We start from the raw sequence: 8679 nt of genomic DNA, 5'->3' as shown, positions 1-8679 counted from the left end.
TTGCTTGTTGCAAATTGCATCCGACGGAAACTTGGCAAAGTGGCACAGAGATGTGGGACCACATTCAACTATATTTAACATCATATCAGGCGGTTGATCTTTTGAAAATCTATGGTGTTAAATGATATTTAGCATAATCTTACATCGTCTTTCCATCTTTTGCTTGGTAGAAGTTACAAGTAGTGCTGAGTCTTACAGAAACTTTGCAGGGAAAAAAATGTGTTTTCTCGTTGTCAGCAGTTTACTAAGGTATGGAACAGGAACAATGAGAAAACCTAAAATCAACCTGCTTGTTTTGGGGCTGTTGATGTTTTGTAGATTGTTACTGGATTTTTGTGTTTTTGTATCATCTGGTATGATGCCCTTTTGGCCGAGTAGAGGATGGAGGCAGAAACAGGATCTGGAAAAAAACACGTGTCCATGTTACAGAGTAACACAATAGCCAAAGTGAAATATTTAGTTTGCATTACAAATAGCATTTTATATGATTCCATACTGGTTTGAAATAAGACACTGTTGGGTGCCTGGGTGGCTCAGTGGGTTAAAACCTCTGCCTTCTGGTCAAGTCATGATCCTGGGGTCCTGGGATCGAGCCCCACATAGGGCTCTCTGCTCAGAGAAGGGGAAGCAGGCTCCCCCCTCTCTCTGCCTGCCTCTCTGCCTACTTGTGATCTCTCTCTCTCGCTGTGTCAAATAAATAAATAAATAAATAAATAATCTTAAAAAAAAAAAAAAGAAAGAAACATTGTAAAGGCTAAATAGCCAGATAATTCTGGGTAAGTGGGAATGGAAGAAAGAGGTTTTTCATTATTTCACCAACTTTAATTTGTGCAGAGGTGAAAGGGTTTCAAGACAGTTAAGATCATGGAATCCGAATCAGATTATGTAAACAATAGAATGTCCACTTAGTGTTTAACTTCAAAGGAAGATTGTGGTTTCTTGAAAATAGCCTTGTAAGGGGAAGCAGTTCATCATATAAACTGCAAGTTGTATCTGTCCCCCGAGACCAAAGTGTCCTCATAGTTAGCCACTGGGGCCATGAAGCAGGCACAGATGACTGCAGCCTGGCCTTCTTGTAAATGCTATCCCACCCCCCTTTTTTTGTTTTATTTTATTTTATTTTATTTCTTTTCAGTGTTCCAAAATTCGTTGTTTATGTACCAGTGCTCCATGCAATACGTGCCGTCCTTAATACCCACCACCAGGCTCCACCAACCCCCACCCCCCTCCCCTCCGAAACCCTCAGTTTGTTTCTCAGAGTCCACAGTCTGTCATGGTTTGGCTCCCCTCTGATTTCCCCCAACTCACTTCTCCCCTCCATCTCCCAGTGTTCTCCGTGTTATCCCTTATGCTCCACAAGTAAGTGAACACTTTCGTTGGGGGACAAGCTTGTTTGCTGCTTGCTCAGGAATTGCTGGTCCCTTGGCTCTGGGTTCCTCAGCCATGGTACAACCCACTTCATGTGTGACATCCATCTTGTCTGATGGTGTCACCCATGGGACTTGGGGACCCAGGGTCTGGCGTCTCCTGCTGTGTGCTGTGCTGTGAGTAAGACACTGTCTTGTCTACATTTGGCATCTAAGGAATGTTCTCAGATTGATTCCCTCCCTTCTCCCATAAGGTTGGGATTCTTCCCTGACAAATATATTTTAAAGATCCTCCAAAAAATGGTTTTGATTCTAATCATTTAAAAATTGTTTATCGGCAAAGTATAATAAACAATGGAACGTATTTTAAATAAGTAGTACAGACACTGACCTTATTATGAGAAATTATTATCAACTTGTTAGAGCAGAGTTAAAAATAACTCCCATTTACTGGCATCTATTACGCACATTTGTCTCATTTATTGTCTCAACAGCCTTATAAGGTCTGCATTATTATGCTGTTTTTGCACACCAGGGAAATTAGGCATAACTCGTGAAACAACCTGCCTCTGTTGGACGGCTTTTTTTTTTTTTTTTTAAGATTTTATTTATTTATTTGACAAAAAGAGATCACAAGTAGACAGAAAGGCAGGCAGAGAGAGAGAGAGAGAAGCAGGCTCGCCGCTGAGCAGAGAGCCCGATGCGGGACTTGATCCCAGGACCCTGAGATCATGACCTGAGCCGAAGGCAGCGGCCTAACCCACTGAGCCACCCAGGCGCCCCTGTTGGATGGCTTTTGAACCCAGGTGTGCGTGGCTCTAAATCCAGCGTCCAAATTCAGCTACCTTAAGACCAATGACTGCCCTAGGTATTTTAGGATTAGTTTTATTTCCTGATATAAATTGTATGTACTAGAACATTGTTCTTAGAAGTATAGCCTTCGAGCTGCAGGTGTGGCTCTTCTACAGTTTTCACTCATTGCACTGTTGTTCTGAAATCTAAAGTCATACACTTGGAATAAAATCAGGATTTTTAAGTCATAATTTGAGTCTTGTTTGAGTATCATGGGACCTGGGCTGTTTCTAATAAATAAGATAAGATGTTTCAGATAAACTTGATTGTTCATACTGGTAAATAACTAGATAGCCCCAAAATGTTGAAATTATTTTAAATAAACTGGAATCATGATGTATTTAATTGGATTCATTTTTTCATACGATAGTACCTCGTTTGGCCAGACTCCTTGACGCTATAGATAAATGAGTAGAAGCTAGACCAAGCAAAGGACCAGATGGCCCGAGGTGGATGGGAATGGGTGGTCCTGTTGGGCATATTTGATACCTTATGTTTAGGGTTTTGTACCTTTTTTTTGTTTTGTTTTGTTTCCATTTCTAATGCCCCTGGCTGGAACTGCTACAATAACATAGTTAACAATAAATAAAGTAAAACCAGCTGATTCCACTAAGTCAATCTGATTACATTTTAAAACGTTACTTACTGTCAAATTTTCTAACTGCATGCAAGTAATTAATACATGATTGAATATCTATTGTGGCTCTGTAGTATTTTAGGCCAAAACTTTATGAAATAAAAACAGACTCTCAAATGGACTGTGGGGCACAGCAGCGGCGGTGGACTCCTGCGAACAAATAAGGATACTTCCAAAACGTGGCTTTGGAGAATCATTATCTTAAAATTGGAAAGTTTTGAGCACTTGCAATTCTCAAGCTAGTGCCTGAAAAAAAGAGACGTGGGAGTTCCAGTTACATAAGATGGATTCTGACTCTGCATACAGAAATAGCCCCAGCCTGCCTGGTTGCTTGAATCTTCTGCCCTCAGGCACTGCAAACGGGGAGAAGGGAGGTCTAGGCTCCAATGGATCTGAAGCCTACACTGTTGGAACTGTTCTCTTTAAATCAGAGAAAGATCACAAAATTGGTGTGAAAATAGATACTTAGAATGAGGAAAAAAATTAAATCACATTTTGAAAATAAGATAAAACTGACAAAACCATAGATACCCTCAAAGCCAGAAAAATAGTATTATTTTTAATTAATTCACTTCTGGATTTACTTCCATAATATATATATATATTTTTTTTTATTTGACAGAGAGAGAGGTCACAAGTAGGCAGAGAGGCAGGCAGAGAGGCAGGCAGAGAGAGAGGGGGAAGCAGGCTCCCCACCAAGCAGAGAGCCCGATGCAGGGCTTGATCCCAGGACCCTGAGATCATGACCTGAGCTGAAGGCAGAGGCTTAAACCACTGAGCCACCCAGGCGCCCCTCCATAATATTTTTTAAAACCCTTATTTTTTGTTTTTCTTGTTGTGAACTCTTTGTCTTTTCATACAACAGCAGTCCAGTCATGTAAAACTCCTTTTAAAGAGAAAGGAAAATTCATTATTTCCTTCAGCATGGTTGACTAAAGTTCGTATATTTGTGTTGGTAGTATTTAAAGTACTTCGATTTCCAATTTGATATTAGAAATGTCATGTGGACATTTAGGATAGTTGTCAAAGTTGTGACGACGTCTAAACAAAATTTCTTTCATGTGTCAGCTGTACTATTTCAGGGCATTTCCAGTTTTCTTGTGCAATGGTGACTTTTAAGCGGTCTTCAAATTGACAATTGAGATTAACTATTATGTGATTGGTGTTCTTGTTGTAGTGTCATATTCTGAGTGTTTTATTTAAAACTTTTTTTTAAAACAAATTGGAATATTTATTTCTCAATTTATGAAAGTGAACTTAATTTGATGATGTAACAAACAAATTTCAACTTGATTGCTACACAGAAGTACAGAAGATAATCTGCTTTACCATGAACTTTAAAGTTCAACTGCACACAGGCAGCGTGCTATATATGAAAAAATTACTAACTGAATTGTAGGTATTAAATACTGAAAAAAGAACAGTTTATTATAATTGACCTTATTTAACAGTCTCAGAAGTTGGCAGCCATCACGTAGTTCCTGGGAAACTACAGGTGCTGTTGGGAATTCAGGAATCTCCATGGAGCTGTTAGCGTAGCGCCCCTTGTGCGTAAAATACATGCAAACTTTCCAGAGTGCGTGTGAAGGGATGTCTCTAAAACTGACTTCATTAATTTCATTCTCAGCAAACTGACATGGGCCATTCAGCATGGCTTTTATTGTTCCGGATGTTAGTGCATGTTGTCTTTTTACAATAAATTCACAACCATCCGAAGGTATTGATATGACATACATGGCCTCAAAGTCTTCGTAGCCACGATAGGTTCTCTCTTCTCCACCCATTATGTTCTTAAGAAATTCCATTTCCCTTCCACAGGAACTTTAGTAGTTTCTCAGTGAGGCAGGGGCGCAATGAGTCTGTCACCCACTTCTATCTACAGAATGTCTGAGTACTTTATTATCTTTGTCACTGTGCTCATATTGGTTATATCAGCAGGTAACTTACACTTTCAAAAAATGTTTTCTTATGATTTACTTCTTTTCATTAATTGGATGGATTCTCAAGCAAACCAAGTGCCTACTTATTATTTTTATTTGGAAATGATCTTCTCTTATAAAAAAAATTACTGCTTTTGATATTATGTGAATTTTTGTTGTGCTGCAACTCAGTTTTCATTGTAGGATCTTGTTCTTGATTTCCTTGCACATATTTTTGGTTCTCTGTTCTACACCACTGATTTTTATCTGAGTTTTAAAATTTATTTTATAAGTAAATTCTAAAACAGAAAAAAATATAAAGTCAAATTATCTGAAATTTTCATTTGTTTTCTTGAAACTTCCAAAGGATCCTTCCATATTTCATTTAATATGGAATATTCCCAACTTAATTTCTCTGTAGCCAGATACCAACAGGTAGTCACAGCCATGTGGAAGTGAGCTGCTACAGATGAAGTGTGATGAAGGCATAGTTGGAAAGAGAAACCAGTCTTCATCAGCTGAGGTTAAGATGTCCTACTTTTGTAAATGTTGAACCCAAAACTTCCATCATGTCAACACATTGCTGAAGTCTTTCTTGGGAACTTGGAAAGGACACTTCCAGGTGCAGGGCTCTGAGGGTTAAGCTTTCATAGCTTCATGGTAAATGGTGCTCTGTTGCCCATCTGAGCATGGATCTAGCCATGAGCAATCCAAAGAGCTTATGGGTTCTGAAGTTGTAGATGGCTTCCATGATAATACATTCCAGAACCTATGTCTTGGATGGGACAGAGAAAGGAGTAAGAGAAGGTAAGTTAGGTCATTTCACTAAGGACTGGTTCAGATCTGAAGACCGTCACGAGCGACAACTTGGGCTCAGCTGAAGATTGTTGTCCCTTCTGTTCGCTACTGAAGATATAAACCAATAGTCCAAAGAACAAATATGTGAGTGAAGGGACATTTCTTCTCAGCGCTCCCTGAGTTCTTTGCCACAGCAATCTGAAGATTACTACTCAAAATTTGGTAACTCTCAAAGCCAGAGGTGTAGAAGTCTCTAATCTTCCTTCAGTTACCCCCAGTAGGAGTAACTTCTACCCTCAAATGTCCACTGCTGCATTGGGCTTACCGCAGGCCTGGCCCTGTTGTACCACTGAGAAAAGAGAATGGGCCAGAGTTAAGTCTTCTAACACAGGCCAGGGTTGCCAACAGGCCTGGCTTTTCTGAGACTGAGGTGTTTCCAGAGATGTAGGTCTCAGTTAATATCAGTAGGGTGCCAGGAGAATAAGGATGTTTGCCACATCCTTATTCTCCTGATTCATCCTGTATCACAGGAGTCTGTATCACAATAATCCCTAAGGGTCAGAACATGGATTGTGGCAAAAGCTAAATTGAGTTTGAATCCAGTTTCTAGTCATAGGTCTTAGGCAAATGGCTTAACATTTCTGGGCCTCATTCATAAACCAGAGATAACAATGATATAATTTAGAACTTTTATGAGGAATAAATGACCTGCTAAATGTAAAGATCCTAGTATAGAGTCTGATAGTTTTAAAACCAGCCACTTTCATCAATATCACCCACATTATCATCATCCAAGGACTTAGATCTTTGCGGGGGTGGACTCAGCAGCAGTTTGAACTCACCCTCAGCTGATGGTGGTATTTTCAGCCAGGTAAATTGCAGAATCAGGACTCAATTAAGTCTTTTCAGGTGAAAGCAGGATCTTTGAGAATGTCTTGGGGGTACTAGAGAACAGGTTTTAGTCTTAGGGAAAGGAACTGGCAAGAACCAGGAAAGTTAAACATGTCTGAGCAAATAGGCTGGTTTCATGGTAGCACATTGGCCCCATCAGGGCATTAGAACCACAACCAGAAAGCTGAAGCCAGTTTGAAGTTTGACTTTGTGTCCTTGGATGACAAATGCTTATCTGTATGTATCCTGTAGAAGAATTTTTAAATGAAGATTACTACTAATGAATGCAGAATTCCTAGCACAGAGCCTGTCTCCTGCTAGGCATTGAATAAGTGAGCTCTCTACACTTGCTATAGACTAAAGGGTGATACAGATGAACTGCCTTCAGCCTAGTAAAGCTGACGGGTCATGTACCACTCCTACAACCCCTGACAAGTGAGCCAGTTACTCAATGCCTTACCACAAGACCTGCAAGGAATTCTTTTGGCCAAATGAACATAGGTCTATTTCGTATTGCCAATTTGGATGTCACTTAGTATAATCTCTTCCAGTCCCGTCCATGTTGCTACAAAAGTTGGGTATTCATCATTTTTGATGGAGGCATAATACTCCATAGTGTATATGGACCATATCTTCCTTATCCATTCGTCCATTGAAGGGCATCTTGGTTCTTTCAAAGTGTCTGAGATTAGATCGGCTCCCAAAGCAGAACCTTGGGATGAAGTGTCCATATTCCAGTGACCAGTTGGGCTGTGAGACCCAAGTGAGAGTGCCAATCAGGGTATCAGGAAGCTCTAGACATAGATATGTGAGAAAGTCCTAGAACAGGGGCGGTCATAGTGACGTTGAAGTCTGGAATTAAGCTATAAGTCCCTCTAAGGCAGAAGTTGTGATATCTATCTCAACAGTAGCAGTTCTATCCCAAGATGACAATAGTTCCTTGCTGGTACTGCTGCTGGTGGAGGCTCAGCTAGCAAGTGTCTTTTAGGAGCTAGGGAAGGAAGGGGATCTAAGTTTCAATGGACAGATGGTTGGCTTCATGGGATAATTGAGCACAATAAAGACATAGGACTCCCCAGATTTGTTTAGATAAAGGTACTGTCCTTTGGTTCCGTTGTGGGAACTATTTTGGATCAGGAAGGGAAATGGGGTGAGCAATAGAGCAATAGTGATAAAGCAGCTTATTTTTAGTGCACAGCAGCAATTGTCCTTATCAGACTGTGCTTACCAGTGTTGAGAATTCCAGAGAAGCACACGTTTGGCAAAACTGAGGGAACCACTTGGGTCAGATAGAACTGAGATTTCCCACAGGAGAGCATTCCTAAGGTCTTTGGGAAAAAAAAAATATGTTCAGTAGTAAACCTGCTAATTTAGAAACTTATAGAAAATAGGGATAATGCCTCATTTATTCTCTACATCCACAGTCATAACTCAAACATCTAGTATGATGATTAGCTTGATGAAGGGTCCAACACACATTTGCCCAATGGTTGAATAAAGAAATTAATGAACAAAGGAATATATTCATTTTCAAACATTACTATTTTTTAAAGATTTTATTTATTTATGTAGAGTGTGCATGCGAGCAAAGGGCAGGGAAAGGGAGAGGAACAGAGAGAATCTTAAGCAGACTCCATGCTGAGCATGGAGCCCAATGTGAGGTTCTATCTCATGACCCTGGGGTCATGACCTGAGCCTTAACCTAGAGTTGGTGCTTAACGAACTGAGTCACCTATGCACTCCTATTATATTGGTTTTCAAATGCCCTGGGTGACTTTAGCTGCAGGTTATCCATTCAGGGATCTGTTAAATAACTAGAATATCAGAAAATTGGACAAAACCATAATTTTGTAGAAATTAGAGGGGAATTGCAACCTGACACAAAAGGCAGACAATATTTCTTAGTTGCCATACTTAATTATTTGATTCAAAGAAATAGGTTGTCTAAAGCTACTGCACACATTTGGAGCTGAGGAGTGTTTTCATTTGAAATTCTTCTGGCTGATCTGATGAAGCCTTGTATTCCCCACAATGAAGAAGCAATAGCTGTTGTTTGAAGTATCTAAGAGAACAAGATGGGTTTATGGTATATAAAGTTTTATGTAGCAGGTTTAAAATGCAAAAATCACCCCATCTTATATTTTTTTCAAAACGGTCACATTCTAAAACTCTATTTTTTTTTTCAAAATGGTCACATTCTAAAACTTTAAGAGTT

At 39.7% G+C, this 8679-nt stretch overlaps 1 pseudogene; it reads right to left on the bottom strand.

Moving 5' to 3' along the window:
* Positions 1-4300: 4300 nt before the first annotated feature.
* LOC123955185 lies at positions 4301-4640 on the bottom strand (annotated as a pseudogene).
* Between the last annotated feature and the right edge of the window lie 4039 nt (positions 4641-8679).

This window comes from Meles meles, chromosome 1 (assembly GCF_922984935.1).
Source record: "Meles meles chromosome 1, mMelMel3.1 paternal haplotype, whole genome shotgun sequence".
Classification (NCBI taxonomy): domain Eukaryota; kingdom Metazoa; phylum Chordata; class Mammalia; order Carnivora; family Mustelidae; genus Meles; species Meles meles.
Note: the sequence above shows the minus strand (reverse complement) of the source record. Positions and strands in the feature narration are given on the sequence as shown.